At 39.5% G+C, this 13,347-nt stretch overlaps 1 long non-coding RNA gene across 1 annotated transcript in view; it reads right to left on the bottom strand.

The window, feature by feature from the left end:
- Positions 1 to 268: 268 nt before the first annotated feature.
- Positions 269 to 13,347, bottom strand: part of LOC141570409 (uncharacterized) — a 92,116-nt gene continuing 79,037 nt past the window's right edge. Inside the window, exon 3 of the long non-coding RNA XR_012494414.1 lies at positions 269 to 322. This is a non-coding gene — a long non-coding RNA (uncharacterized LOC141570409). The remainder of the gene's footprint in view (positions 323 to 13,347) is intronic.

The raw sequence follows: 13,347 nt of genomic DNA, 5'->3' as shown, positions 1-13,347 counted from the left end.
AGCATGAAATCGGGATTGTTTTATTGAAATCTCCTAACTTTTTGATTCATTTTCAAACCCATAAAAAGACCTCCTGACCTACAAAATAAAGTACAAAGCCCTTGACATAGCATGCAGAGTTTTTCAAACTGTTCCCAAACTAACTTCTTCATGTCTCTTCCCACAGTCTATGTTCTGCAGTCATCCTTCCTTTACACACCATGTTCTTTGACAGTTCCAAGATGGGTGCACCTTTAGACTGTGGGTCAATCCTTGATCCAAGACCACTCACCTCTAAGGACTGCACTCAAAGCCAACTCCACTTGGAAGTTTTCTGTAACACCTACAGGACAAAGTCAGACATGGTTTACTATATCCGTCTCCTTTTCTTTGTTCATATACATACAGGCTGTCCCTGACTTTCGAATTTTCAGCTTTAGAACAGCCAACACTTTCATGCATTATACATCGACATTCCAAAGTGCCTTTTGTATGCCAAATCCAGACTTTCATACATCAGCAGATCAACGAACATTTTGCACTAATGTGCGGTGGCACTGCCTGACAGCCAAGAGTTCTGTTTGGGCAGTCATGCCATCTTTGTCTATAAGAGCAGGTTTTATGTAATTATTTGAATAATTTTTGCTCTTTGCCCTCATTATTTTGCCAAAATGAATGGAAAATGAACATTGAAAATGCTGATAATAGTGATAAAAATCATAGGTCTCATAAGCTTAATACAGTTGAAACAAAGATAAAATCATTAGGCATTCCCATTATTGCATATCTTAACCCCAATCAGACTCTTATTAGATTTAAGCCCAGTGGTTCAATTATGAAGAAAAAATAATATAAGATTAAGGACTCTGTACAACATTCTGGAACTAAAATGTGGAAGATTGTGTGTAAATGGCAAGATATAATTATAGATTATATCATATATTTTAGAGCTCAAGGGAAAAAGAAAACTATATAACACGTAACTCTTTTTTTTTTCACTTCAACATTATGACTCTATTACGTGTTTAAGGAATGTAATATGTATGAATCCATGGATTTTCGATGGGTTCTTTCATTGGGAATCAGAGCATTTTATTATATCCTTAACCTTTGGGTGCCCTGGATCCACTACCTCTCTCATTTGCTCACTAACTCACACACCATCCATCCAGGGCTATTACGGAATCTACCCTTGCTCCAAAGATGACATATACTTGTGAACCAAAGAGATAAGACATCAAGTATTAGGGAGTGGAAGAAAGAGTTCTAACAGTTTCTGATTATGTGTCAGTTAAATATATATATATATATATATATATATATATATATATATATATATATATATATACACATATATATTATACATATATATTATATATATTATAGATAGATGATAGATAGATAGATGATAGACAGCTAGACAGACAGACAGACAGATAGATAGATAGATAGATAGATAGATAGATAGATAGATAGATAAACTCTATTTATCCTCATAAAAACTTGGCAAGGGTCATTGAGAAGATGAGGAAAATGAACTCAGAGAGTTTAAGTAACTTACTCAAGATCATGAAACACACAAGTAGCCAAGCTACAGTTTAAAACCAGCTCTGTCTAAATCCAAAGTGTATCCTCCTTCAAAAACACAATGCCTTCAGTGTGTTCAATATTACAAATACTGGTCAAGGCTATTATTAAATGATCAAAAGATGTATGTTCTTCTGGTCCTTCTTTTCAACGTGCCCCTCTGCCTATGCCAATTTAACCTTCTTTTTCACAAAGTTCTAACGCAGCCTTTTCTCATCTGGGTGGTTTGAGTAGCTGCCATAAAGGAACATCTTGTTCCTCATCCAATAAGTGGTGATCTTTTCTTAATATTAAATATTTTACACAGCTCACTTGCAGCCAAACTGTTCTGAAATGAATTCCTTTCGTTCTTCTCAGGAGTGCAATTTCTCTGCGCACATCTTCTCACAGTTCTTCTATTCAAAGAAATTTTGAAATTTCATGATACACATGAAAGTGACGCAATAAGATGCAAATCAAACCTAAACGTCCTGCTCATAGTAATGCCATGTGATGCCATAGAATCATAGCAATTTCAAATATGTTTTCACTCTATAAATATGTGCTCAAATATAATAATGAATAATTGAGGACGATTCCTGTGGATGTTTATTCCTTTGCCTCAATTTCTTACCACCCTTTTCTTCCTTAAAGCTATGCAGTTAGTGCCTACAAAACTGATATACCTGTGGGTCTTCAAGGTTTAAAATATCTACCTGCTCAAGCCCATTAGTTTGTGTTCCTTGGTATTTCCATAAAGTTAATAGGTTCATGGTCCCTGCTCCATTTCTATCTTGTATTCTGACTCTTCAGAAAAGGACAACCACCAGAGGTTGCAAAGACTCTGCTCTCTGGCTGCAATCACTTACTTGCATCTACCGTGTTTCCCCCAAAATAAGACTGGGTCTTACAAGGTTTGCTCCAAAAGACGCATTCAGGCTTTTGTTCGAGGGATGTCATCCTGAAAAATCATGCTAAGGCTTATTTTCCGGTTAGGTCTTATTTTCGGGGAAACATGGAGTATCTACTTCTACTATCTGGATGTCCATTGCGGACACTATTGGTGGCCCTCTCGGATACATAGGGATCCCTTTTACCTGTTGTTGTTAGTGCTCCTGCTAATAGCTCATATCTTCAACCCCCTTAGACAGATAACCCCACCAGGTCTCGGGATCACTTAACTTGAGTGACCTGAGAGAAACATCCCCACCTTGGGTGACCCTGAGACAATAAATAACTAATGTGAATAGCCCTCCTTCCTCAAAGGACAGACTTTCTGATGCAATTTATGCTCCAATGCTTCCCTGTGGGATCTGGCTAAAGTAGGACACTTGCAATCAAGTCTTTGCTTAGCTTTTTCCCTTTCACTATCTCCCTGTCTCACTCTTGTAGAGATTTCTCCTGGACACAAACTCTCTTTTCTAGTTTTAAGCATTGTCTTAGGGGGTGCTCTATTTCTAGGGAAACTGATCTAAGAAAATGCCTAAAACCAAAACAGACACTATGTGGCTTTTCTTTTTTTTCTGGACTTGATGGCCATCACCCAGTTTATTGGTTGTGTGACTCCACAATTCTGGATTGTGGAATGTTCCTCCTAAAATCTGGTTTTTGTCTGCTGCATCGAACTGGAGGTAAAAATGGATTTTGAAATCCAATCTGGTAATTTCAAAATCATTGCCTGTCCACCCCTTCATGTTTTAGCCAGATTTTAGGTGTACATGCTACTCTCTTGGAATGAAAGAGAACCTGGTGGTATTGCTAGGATGGAGATTCAGGTTCTCAACACCTATGGACCTATGGAGATCCATAGATAACTGAAGGAAATACCTTTGATGGAAAGAAGGCTCAGGACCAAAGAGACATAAGTTAACTCCAAAAGCGCACAAATAAATTCCAAGGCAAATGTAAGGGTGAAACTCGGGAAACAATAATGTAGTTAGATTTATCTAGTTTGCAGTTTGATTCACTTCTTAGCTTGCTATCTAGCCACCTGTAGTTGGACTTAACTAGTTTGCAGTTTGATCCACCTGGATATTCAGCTATTCTCTCTTTGTTTCTCCCCTTACCGATTGATTTAAGAACTCTGTTCCCTTTCCTAAGTTTACACATACGTCTTTAATCCATTTCATCAGCAGAATCCTAACCTGAAAAGAGCAATTTCTTAATCCTCAGGAGCGCAAACACTGGAATCCATTTTGCAACTCCCTTGCAGTTTTACCTGTGATGCATAAAGCCCCAGGCCACAGTGCCTGAGTCCAGAGATAACATTATCTTAAAAGAGTCCAGACCCCCGGAAAGGAAGTCAGCCCTGGGACCTGCCTGCCTGACCCCCCTTTCCTTTGCTCTTCTTCTTCTGTACCCATAAAACCTTCTGACTGATCTAGGATCGGGGAGATGGCCTTGGACAGGAGTCGCCATTCTCCCAGAATGCCGGCATTCTGAATAAACCTGCTTTTCTTTCCACTAACCTCATCTCTCAATTTTTAACTTTTTCAAACAGCAAAGCAGCTGGACCTTAGCAAGGTACCACGAAGAGCTTACAAGAGGATCAAGAGATGGATCATGGAGCTTTGGAGGGTGAATTAAAAGTTTATCTTGGTACAGTTTCAGGAAGCACTGACATCGAGGACATACACCCATGGCCTGTGGACAACTGGTGAACTTTTACGACTGAGTTATTTTTCACACACCAGGGAGCCTCAACCATATTCACTTTCTTGGAGATTAATTTAGCTCTTCTTATCTGACTTCCAGAATGCACTCTTGGAAACTCCTAAACCATTTTTCTACCTTTAAAACTTTGATTAGTGCTCCCCAGTTAAGACTCTCATATGCTATTCTCCCTGAATATCTGACCTCCTTGCTGTAAATACAACCATACAGAAATGGGATTTCCTGTAGACTTGTGTGCCTGAAACTTTTCCAAACCACTCTATTCTGTTGCCACACAAATAAAAAATATGGTATTTCATAACATTAATTCAAATTAATTAACATTAAATCTGATCATTCAAGTTATTATGTACTATTTCTAATTGTATATCTACTTCCATCTTCCAAACTGAATTAAAGACCCATAGAAGAGTCATATTGATTTCCCCTTCAAACCCTATAGTTTTTGTCAGAGTTCATCTTTCATAATTGTTTAGGATGAATAAATAGCATGTATTTATTTAGCATTAAATGATTGTGTGCCTATTATGAACTGGAACCTTTTCCACCAACGGGTATACATGTCTCACTTTGAGTGATACAGACATGCTATCTCTTCATGGAATTTTATTTGAGAAAAAATAGTCAATAAATAAATAAGAAGATAGTGGTTACCTTTATACAGGCAATAAAAGAGTAACTGGCATGGGAGAGGGACTCCTTCAGTTAGAGTGCATAGAAGGGATTGTCTAAAGAAGTGGTACTTAGGCTGAGAAATAAAGGACAAGAGAGGACGGGTATCCTGGGAGAAAGCAAGAGCAAATATAAAGTTTCTGAGGTAGGAAACTGGAAAAACAAAAAACAAACAAACAAACAAACAAAAATCATGTTTAAGAGACAGACAGAAGGTCAGTGAGGCTGGAAAGCAGTGTGAGAAAAACACCTGCTACCAGATGCAGCCAAAGAGGAAGGCGCAAGCAGGTCAGGCTGAATCACTAAGCACCTGAAGATTCAGTCACAGGTATCCCCACAAGCTGCATGATGTCTGAGGCCTAGTACAAAATGAAAATATGGAGCCCCTCTTTAAGAAAACTGGGGGGTGGATGCAGTTTAAGGTACTAAAATATAACTTATTTTGCTTTCCTCTTCAATCTCTCTTTCGATCCGTCCTGGTGTTTTTCATTTGCTGTTTAAGGTGTCACTCCCTCTGGCATGGGGATATTTGCTAGGAAAGCCCAGAGACATCCAGAGCCGTGCCCCATCCCAAAACATGGCAGGGTGTGAGCACACAACCCCTCACCTTCTCGCACCTCTGACCCTCCTCAGAGATGGAGATGATGTAAATTTTCTGATTCAGAAAAACTGTGTTATTATCATTTTCCATGGAAAAACTAGGGTGTGGAGAAGTAATGCCTTAACTCGCCAAATACAAAATGAATGTACTTGAAAGACAATTCCAAGGAACAATAAACCTGAAATGGTCATGTAGTGTATCCTTCTGCTTACAAGAAATACTGCATCAGTCCTGGATCTAAAGATAATCAAGAAAAAGATGATAAACCTCTTCCCATTTTTTTTTCCTTCCTTCCTTCCTTCCTTCCTTCCTTCCTTCCTTCCTTCCTTCCTTCCTTCCTTCCTTCCTTCTTTCTTTCTTTCCTAAACTAATTTCCTAAACTAATTTCCTAAGGTAAGATTTCTGTTTAAGCCAGCATTTTCTCATTCAACATTTATTGAGTACCCACCATGTGCCAGGCACATACCTGAATACCTTAACACTAAAACGAAAATGCAAACCGTAGCATGACTAAATCTTTGCTTTTTATACAGTACAGTGTTTTTACAATTAGAGTTTCATATTCCCTATGAAACTGAACTTTTAAATTTAGTGTTTTTTTTAATGTTCCGAGCACTGCCCCACCTTGTTTAACACCTCAAACCCTAAGACAGGTATTTTTATTCCACATTTGTAGATGAGGTAACAGAAAAGCAGTGCTCTTAGGTAACTGGGGGACTGAGCCTTTCTCTCGGAGTTGTCTCACTCTACAGCCTTCATTAATCACGCCTTTTCCCTTCTTCCCTCCGTCAATGCATTGCCTTGCCTCTTAGGTCCTCACATTCACAAGGACATAACAGTTCAACCATTCCAAAATATCTACTTGAAGAAATCCTATTGCATTTATATTTAGTTAGTTTTAGAAGAGCTGTACTTCAAATTGTTTGAAATACCTAAAATAAATTTTGAATGCAATGCTAGTCAGCTGCAAGACTTGCACATACTATTGGCTATGAATTTTAAGCAAAAGTGCCTCACTGAAATATTCGAAATCAAGCATTTTCAAAGAGACAAGTTTGTGACTTAATGTTATTTATTAGCTTACTTGTAAGGGTCACATTTTCAGAAACTTGAACTGTTGTATGTGTGTGTTTAAACAGCAGTGTGTATAGATCAAGGCAGTGATTTTTCTAAATACATCAAAAATCTCATAGAATTCCCAGGGACCTCCTGATTAACCCAGTAGGATATTAATTATAAACGTATCTGCCATTCTTATTTTTTGCTCTTTTTCTTTAAACAGTAGAGTAATTCAGACCCATGTGTATGATTAGGTGTAGCTACTAGCAAAGCATGATGAGTTAGATTTAGATACACATGAAGCATCAGATCAAATGAAACAGTTTACTAGAAAACATAACTTGTACTGGAGATTAAGTGTTTAAAGTAGGAAAAAAAGGTGTTGTTTTAAAAGCTTAACCTAAAATAAAACTGCATATGAGGTGGATGAATGTGAAAGAATAGAGCGCTTCATTGTTTCTCGAGAACAAGAATACTTATAGCTCCTCTACTTGTGACTCATCACTGTACTGTACAATATTCGAGGCATTACTCATAACTACAAAAAAGACATAGAATAGTTTGATGTCAGGGCAAAGGACAAGGTGAACAAGCTGGCATTTTACGTGTGACATTCCCATTTATAAGAAATTGGACATTTTCTCTAATTTGTAGCTGCTTTTCTTTCTCTGCAAAAATAAGTATATCATTTAAAACAAGTGATCCATCCCTGGTTTCAGCACTAAATAAATAAATAAATAAATAAATAAATAAATAAATAAATACTAAAACAAGCGATCCACGTGCTTCAAATCTAAAACTGTCATAAAGGCAAAATGGAAATAAGGCATAGGGAATGCAAGAAATGTAGCAGATTATAATAAACTCCCCTTATATTTACTGAGCAATGTAGGTCTGTGATTATTATGAAGCTATGTGCTTTAGTGAGCAGAGAATTACCCTAAGGGCATTTTCTTCAAGCATTCCTTCTTTTTAGAGCTAAAATGAGCATTGAAAGGAAACAGACATACGATCCAAATGGAAAAAGTATTGATAATGCATGAGAAGACCAAGATGATATAAATCTTCTAACTCAAAAAACATTATTTTGCAGATAAAACTAGTAATTTTAAGCAATAATTTATTCATAGAAAAAAGTTCATTTTATAGTCTTTTTATGGTTTTTTTCACTAAGTAGTACACTCTAAAATCAAGTTAACCTTCCATAACAATATTAGCTATTAAAGCAAATACTGAACGAGAATGGGGGGGGGGGTGGAATGTGTGAAAATGTCACTAACTTCCCAGTAATACAATTTTAATACTGCTTTTCATGAAAACTATAGAATTTTTTTTGCTTTGTTTCTTTTGCCTATAATCACTATCACATTTGGTTAATTACATTTCTAGAATTTTACCATTTTTTTCATCCTCCAAAATGGTTATATCGGACCAAGTTTTTACACTTCTTATTTGTTCTAGAGGATAAGCCTTTAGCATTGACATACTGGAGAAACCACTTTTTATGGCAAGAAACACTGGGAATAGCTTATTCTGAAATATTGTTAGGTAGCTGCTATGGGCTCCAAATGATGTTAAGGACAGATATCATACCCCTATATCAAAATATATAAAATAAGTATATCTGGTTTCCTCTAAGACAGTGAACCATCACTGGATATTGGTTTTATAGTCCAGAATATCAATCCTAGTGTTACAGAAGTCTCATTCTTCTTGCTGACTCAGTGAAGAATTAAAGGTCAGCAAGCTGATTAATATGCAAGCAGGGTTTATTAGTGATACGTTCTCAGGGAAGAGAATGAGCCTAGCCAAGGTCATGGAGAGAGGAAGGGGGAGGGGAGAGAGGGGAGAGAGGGGGAGAGAGAGAGACAGAGACAGAGAGACAGAGACAGAGACAGAGACAGAGACAGAGACAGAGAAAAGGGGAGAGAGCAAGGGCAAGAGAGCTCGAGGGCCAGAGAGAGACAGCCCTTGTCCTGAGTACTTAGAGTTGGCTGAGTGGGGTGAGGGAGTTACATATTGATTTGGCAGGAAAAGTGGTACATGCTCTTCCACAGGAGGGTATGACTTCATAAGTTGGGTGGAGGTCTGTTGATTTAGATTTTTATCTTGCTCCAGACCACCTCTTCCCATCTCTTGTAAAAACAGATACATGGCTGGAGGCAGTTAATCAAAGCTAGTTATAAGCTTTTTATTGTAGGCACTATGGATCCTCTCCCACCCCTCCTCCTCCTCCATTTTCTGACTTCTTTCTAACATTAAGTATTCCAAAGAAATTTGAAAGAGATGAATAGCTTTCTCAATGTATCTAAAAACTATTGAAAAATTATGGGATAACTGAAGGTGGGAGGTGGGGTTCTCAGCCTTGACATTGTTGACATTCTGGGCCAGAGAATCCTCTGTCAAGTGGGGCTGCCCTGTGCATTGTGGAATACTTAACAGCATCCCTGGACTCTATCCACTGGATACCAGTAGCACTAGCACCACCTGTGCCCCCCTAAAAAAAAAAAAAAATGTATCCAGACATCGACAATCTCCCCTGGAAGGTATTGAGAACCATGCAAGTAGATGATTTTGACACAGGCCAAGTGAGTAGCACCCCACCCACCCATTGAAAACCTTTTAAGTTTTCTTTCCTACAGGGATTTTAAGTTTCCCTTTCCTTATATTTCCTTTCCCCCAGTTTCTTAGCCCCCTAGTTCCTAATCTTAATCATCTTTCAAATCAGCTTTTCCATCTTAAACAGAAGATTGTTCCTAACCTGAATCATAGGAAGTCCCCTGCCCCTGCTCCAGGCCATTCCACGCCCAGCTCTTGGGTGAACACTGCCACCTGAATGACTGGTGTCTTGCGGGGTCTCTCGTCCTGCTCCCTGCACAAGAACGCAGGATATGGTGAAGCCAAAAAGGAACACCCACGGAGCCATGGATAAGGGGTTCATACCACTATAGTCTCGCTGGCAGCTGGGTTGGAGACACAGGAAGCAGGAGCCATACGATCCGCAATCTGCCAGCTGCTTCTCTACCTACCAACCAACTCACTTGCTAATGGCAATCTGCTCTTGCTAGTTCAGCCATGGCAGTGATGTCAGTAGCCAATGGCTAACTGGTTACAGCTGATGGCCAACTAGTCACAGCTGATGGCCATCTACTACCCAAGCCAGCACACTTCCACGTGAGGCCTAGAGCCTGGAAACTGCTCTCTGGGACTCTGTCCCCACAACTGGATTGACCAGAGAAGACCACAGGCTCCACGAAGCAAAAGAGAATCTCTATCACACAGCCACCTTGCATCAATTGCTTTGGGTCTTGCTTCTTGGGCCAACACTTTTAACTCTGTTTAACCAAAATCTATTTGACCTCATTTAGGGGCCTTGGGGATACAGATCATACCCCAGCAAGATTGTCAGTCCCAACCAAAGAAGCCAACACGTTTGTCATGCGGGAGACACTGCTCACTGTGCCATGTGTCGTGCGGGGCAGCCTGGGGGGTCTCAGCTCCCGCTCCCCACATAAGAACGCAGGACATGGCTAGGCCAAAAAGGACTCCCCTATCTATGGCTCCGTGGGTGGTCCTTTTTGGCCTAGCCATATCCTGTGTTCTTATGTGGGGAGCGGGACCAGAGGGCCTGCAGGCCGCCCCCCATGACAACGTTCTTCCAGGCAGATGTCCAGACCCCTTCCTCTCTTCTGAGATCAGATAGGGTGAGCTCCGTGAATCCCCCAATAGGTAGGGACAGGTCTATGCCCCTGCCCAGCAGGAGGCAGATACAGGCAAAAAGACCTCCTGTCCCTCAACTTCCCATAGAGATTTTATGGGGATCACATCTCTCAAGGTCTCTACATATCAGGACTCTAATTCTTGCAGGTCCAACACAACCCACGGAATGTGACCGCCCAAAAGACCTCCCCTCTCCGCCCAAAACTTCCCCTTTTCACTGTAATTATCTACCCCTATGAGGGAACAAATGGGTACAAAATACCCAATTAGATTAAACTAGCCACTCACACCTGTGCAGTAAAGGCCACAATGACCTTCATTTCACCTGGGCCTCATTATACCATATTATAATATCATACATATGCCCGGAAGTTCATTAATAACAGACTGAATTCTGGGAAGGAACATGTACAGTCTAAAAAGATGAGGTAATAGCCTCTTGTCAATCACAGGTGTCAATCAAGTGGCCCCATGCCCTGAAAGGAACAGCTAATTCTAGAGAGGAAAAAAAGGGATAAAAACGCCAAGTCCTCACCAGTCAACGCCTCTTGAGCTTTGCCTTTGCTCGGGAACAGCTATTTCTTTGGAGTGTACTATCTCTTTTAATAAACTATTCTTTCACCACTTTATTTCTGTGTCTGGTTCAATTCTTTGCTCGAGATGCCAAGAACTGCGACACTGTGCCGAGAAGGTAACAATTTTTATGCATCGTCTCTTCCAAAACCTGTATCAGAACACATGTACAGCATCTAATTTATGATACTGCAAACATTTTGAGGTAATAAAGTGATTCATTGCAAAGATCAAAATCAGAACATGGCCTTTTATTTCAAGCCTAATAACCTCAAGGTAGCCACTATAAATTTGAGAGAGAAAGGTTTTAGGAGCAAAGGCATATAGAATAGTAAAGGACACCATCTAAAAACATAATTTTGCGTGGGCATCTGGAGCATGAACTTACTGGAAATAAATAAATTTGAAACCTATTAAGTTTGTAAAGCAACTGTATTGCCAAAGAAACCACGTGGCTGGTTGAAAAATCATCTGTCTGCTCAAGACTTAAAACAATTCTTTGGCCCCCAGCCTTCTAAGAGCAGGAAGTCAGCTGAGAAAAAGGTGCTCAAGTTAAAGAGGGCATATTACTCAGCATCCACTTCACCTGGGACCACTGAGAAAACAGACAAAGGAACAGAGCAGAATCCTGACCTAATTAAGGAAATTCCCACCCAATCCCTGCTCACCCTCACACCCGCAAGGTAGGGAGGGGCCTTCACCTTATCTGTGCAGTGGGATTTCAGCTGTGAACCAAGGACTATGGATTGTTTCCAACCCTTCCCTTTTTCTAATTAGAGAATTTAATTGTTGTGTTTGGGGTGGAGGGCAGATATAATTTGTCTTTCAAGTTCATGGGACTCTGGAAAAAGTAAAGACACAATTAGATCTCATTCAGAGGCTATCATGAGTACAGACTTCCTGTACTTTGAGTTGGACTCAATGATTGAACAAATTTTAGATCATCTGCTTGGGGAGGGGTTGAGTTTGTTCCATGAGTGGGATGAAAGGAGCAAGGGGATATTTTGTGTGACTGGAAGGTTGGATTATAGCAGAAACACTTACTTATCAAATACCCACATTTCGCTACATTTTCCAGCCTTCCTTACAATTAGATTGAAATTATAGGACTAGTTCTGGCCCCCAAAGAACTGTAAGCAGAAGTGACACAAATCACATGCAAGCTGTGGCAGTTTAGAGCACAGTACCTCCTCTGAATCTCTTTTTGCCTTTAGTGGCCCTCCTGGAAGCCATGTTGAGATGGTGGAGGTACAAAATGGAGTGGACCTGAATCTCTGAGTCACTGCTTGGGGAAGGAACTCCGCTGCCCTTCACCAGACTTTGTATGAAACCATTGAGATCATAGGGTGTATTTGTTACTGCAGAATGGATTAGCTTATACTTTCTAATACAAATCTCTAGCCAAAAGCTCTCCTATCATCACAACCACCAACAGAGCTAGAAAACATGTCACTGCTATATGGCTTAGCTACAAACAGAGCTGACTGCTGGTGAGGATGTATTTAGGGTTTCATTTAGAAATCATTAGATAGTATGTTACAGAGATATGAAAGAGAAACAGACACTGGAATAAAGATTGCAGGAGAATCCTACACATATTTCCCTCTCTGAAAAGTAATACAACATGTACCTTCCCTCTTGATAATGTATTCATTAGCAGCTGAAAGTGCACCCATTCTTTTATACAGTATTTTGAGTCCACAAGCTCCTTCCATACTGTCATATTTTCTGCAATCAATAAAGAACCTCTTTCCTCAGCCAGCAGCCTTATTGGTACCACCCCTTTTGTATGTTAACCAGCACCTTGGTCTCTTTAACGGATCTTAGGTTAAGGCTAAAAAAGTAAGGACACAACTAGACTTCATTCAGAGGCTATCATGAGTACAGACTTCCTGTACTTTGAGTTGACTCAGCAATTGAACAAATTTTATATTTTCAACTTTCCAAACCCCTGTTCTTATACTACCAGTTTTCATCATCCACAAAATATGTGGTCTAGTTTATGTAATGAAAAAAAACATTGTCAAAAACAAACAAAACCCCTCCAGCAATAACAGAGAAATAGCAAAAGAATGCTTAAGTAAAATTTAGTTGCAAATATTTTCTCACATATGTGTATGTATGTATATATTCCCTCACAAAAATTATTTTACTATTTTCCTGAATTGGTCTTTGTTCAGAAAAAAAATTGCACAGTAGACTCCTCAGCTGCTTTCAGCATAGCTACTCATTGCCACGCCATTGTTCTTTCAAATAAAACTTGTTCAACACCTATCTCCTTGTAAAAATCTATTCTTTTTAATATTCTTTCTATTGATCTGAACCAGCAGTCCAGCTTCACCCACGTGCAAAATTCAGAATTATCTTTCAACTCTTCTCCTTCCACCCTACAAGCCATAAGATACCAAGTACTACAGAGTGTAGTTGCCAACAGTGACGCTATGATCAAATCGATTTCTCCATTCTCAATCATCCTGTCATAGCTGAATTTTTTGACCCTCATA

This window comes from Rhinolophus sinicus, linkage group LG03 (genome assembly GCF_036562045.2).
Source record: "Rhinolophus sinicus isolate RSC01 linkage group LG03, ASM3656204v1, whole genome shotgun sequence".
Taxonomy (NCBI): Eukaryota; Metazoa; Chordata; class Mammalia; order Chiroptera; family Rhinolophidae; genus Rhinolophus; species Rhinolophus sinicus.
The sequence above is the reverse complement of the archived record's forward strand: the minus strand, read 5'-3'. Positions and strand labels throughout refer to the sequence as shown.